Source organism: Petaurus breviceps, unplaced genomic scaffold (genome assembly GCF_028583685.1).
Source record: "Petaurus breviceps papuanus isolate PSGF00001 unplaced genomic scaffold, PetGlider_PUasm1.0 98, whole genome shotgun sequence".
In the NCBI taxonomy this organism is placed as follows: Eukaryota; Metazoa; Chordata; class Mammalia; order Diprotodontia; family Petauridae; genus Petaurus; species Petaurus breviceps.
Window position 1 is genome coordinate 55,694,191 of NW_027187460.1, and position 3,165 is coordinate 55,697,355.

Sequence of the window (3,165 nt, forward strand, 5' to 3'; positions counted from 1 at the left end):
AAAAGGAGAGAGAGAAGGAAGGAGGGAGGGAGGGAAGAGAGAAGAAGAGGGGGAGAGAGGAAGAGAGAGAGAAAGAAGGAGGGAGGGAGGGAGGGAGAGGGAGGAGCGCGCCCGCTCTCTCTCTCCCCCTCTCTCTCCCAGGCTTTGCTGTGCAGATGCTGTAGCCGCCGCCGCTGCTGCTGCCGCCGCCGCCGCCGCCGCAGCTCTCGGGGCTGCGATCCACTCTGCCTGACTGCGGGAGGTGGCCGAGGAGCGGGAGGGGAGGGGCTCGCCGAGGCCGTGGGGAGGGGAGAGTTTTCCATCAGCCAAAGGAGGATTGGCTGCGTCCGAAGCCAGTCCGGATGCAAAATGCAGACCCCAGTTTGGGCCGGGAAGGGTGGGATGGGACGCTGAGGAGAAGGGTGTGTAGGGTGGGGAAGGAGGAAGGGGAATAGTGGAGCTGGGGGTCTGAGGACTTTTATGGGTCTGTGGGTCATAGGCTGCGGGCGTCACATCTTGGGATGGTGCAATCACTGTCCCTTCCACCCATGCTTTCTATTTTTCTTCTTCTCCCACCCAACCTCGAAACTTCTTCCAAACAGCCTCCTCCTGGCTCTCCCCAACACCCCTTCCTCAGTGCCTACCTATATACGGAAACACAAAGAGATGAGGAAATCAAATCGGCCAGTAACTTAATGTTTTCACTAATAACACCCCAACCTCCCACCTCTGTGGCTGTCCCCTCCTCCCTCTCCCTTGTTTTTTTTTTTTTTTTTTTTCCCCTTCCATTTCTTGGCAGGAAGGTTAGGCCATTGGCAAAGTCTTCTGAGAGCTAGAAGATCACAAATGCCAATTGTGTGTTCTTGGGAAGAGTTAAGTCTTCTCATCTGCTCTGGATCTCAGGAGAGACTACTTCATCTCTAACTCTCCCTGGCAACTGCTGCAGACACAGATTCCATCCATCCCCAATCTGCCAGATCCAGTGATGATGGTTAGTGGTCCAAGGAGCACTTGGAAGGCCTCCCAGCCCACCTAAAGTTTTCCATAGTAGAGTCATATTCAGCAATTTGGCTCTAAGGGTGCCTGGGTGTGTGAGACAGACACTCTACAAGGCAAAGGATGGTTTTGCTAGATGGTTAGGCCCTAAGTGGAAAATATGACATTTCCTATACAAGGAGCTGTTTATAATGTAATCACCTCTGGCATCTAACCTCAAGTAAGCATGGTATACAAGAGGTTTTATTATAATGATTTCTGGGGAAGTTATCATTCTGTCTGGCCTAACACCTCCTCCTTTTCCCCATTAAACCAGGTCTTTGGGTCTTTCATCTCCAAGTTCATCTGTGACTGTGAAGTGGCACATAATTAATAAAAAATTTTGTCTCACTATAATTTTCCAAGTAGCCCCCGTGGCTGATTGCTGGACCTCTGGGTCCTTGACCTTTTGATTCATCTCTGAGATAATTGAAGCACCTTGCAAATAAGGAACAAAAAGAATGTTGTTTGTTTTTTAAAGTGAGCCCCCTACCCCCTTTGCCTAATCAAGATTTTAACCAAGTAAAGTTTTTTTTCATATTCATTAGTATTAAAAATATCCTCCAGAGTGCTAGAAGGAGGAATAAAATTATTCTTATTCATGAGAAATCTTTTGGGGATGGAATGGAGCACACTGCTTTGTGAGATCACTAAACTCCCCTTGAGTTGAGAGGTTTATTCCCCAGATTTGGGTCCCTAGAGGGTTGTTAAAGACACTCATGCTGATTCAAGATTTTACACTGCCTTTGTTTTAGGTTACTAGCTCAATTAGTAGTGTTGGTATGAGTCCTACCAAATCTGATACCCTAAAAGGGCTTGGGGGTCAATGTCTGGCCTCTTTTGATTGAGCATGATTCAGGCCCTGTATCATGCAGGGGATAATTTCATGAGAGTCATTTGTATCCTTAGAATGATACCTTCTGGTAAGGTGTAAGATAGTTGTGTTGTAAATGACACATACAAGGAAACTGAAAAACAATTTAGCACATTGTTAAATTATCATTAGTATTTCTATTATGTAAGATGGTGTGATAGTACTTTAGTAACAGAAGATGTAGCAAATGGCAAAGTTTTTGCCCCAAAAGAGCCAACAAATTAAGACAATAAGCACTCTTAAAAGCTGGGCTATTTTTGTTTTCTTGAATAAATGAGACAGATGACTTTTTTTCCTTTCTTCATTTTCAAGTCATTTCAGCTAAATTGATATGCTTCAGATTGGATGTATTAAAAATCAGGAGATTTGAAGATCTTCTTAGAAAACTGGTCAATTTCTGACAATAGTCAATAAAAGTATGTCCTCTAGAATTAAAATATCATAAATGAAAATATTCCTGTTGTTTCTGATTCTTTGAGACCCCATTTGTGATTTTCTTAGCAAAACTTTCTTACTGGAGAGGTTTGCCATTTCCTTCTCTAACTCATTTTCCATATAAGGAACTGAGGCAAACAACGCTAAGTGACTTGTCCAGGGTTACACAGCTAGTAAATGTCTGAGGCCAGATTGGGACTGAGGAGGGAGAGTCTTCTGATTTCAGTCCAGACACTCTATCCTCTGTATGACCTAGCTACCTGCCTTTGACCCTAGATATGGTTAAATGGGAAAAGTCAAGAAGAAACAAATATCTTCATATGGTAAACTACTTGGAAACCAAAATATGTTAAAGTTAAGAAACATAAAGTTAAGAATCTCTTGATGATTTTGTGGTGAATATTATGTACAATAGTGTATGTAGTAAAATAAGTTCAACTTGCCCTTTCAATGTCTTATGAAGAAACTATGGATGACTTAAATGGACTAAGACTATTAAATTTAGAATTTTCTCATCTTTTTATCTTAATGAGAACATTAATACCATTTAACATTAAAGTTCTCATCTTTTTATTTTTAATTACTGGAAAGCTATAGAATGAAAAGAGAGCAAAACCTGTAAGTAACTATCTCTGTCCAGACTGAAGTGGCATCAAACCACAGCTACATCACTATCAAATAATGATTATGAAAACCACAATTGAAAAAAGTATCAGGAAATGATATTGCAAAACCACAGCAACCAAAGTTATCTGTGATACTGAAAACCACAACTTGCAACTCATTACCCCACAGATCACAGATTGTTATTAACTATAAATGAAAATTATACTTTCAAGTGC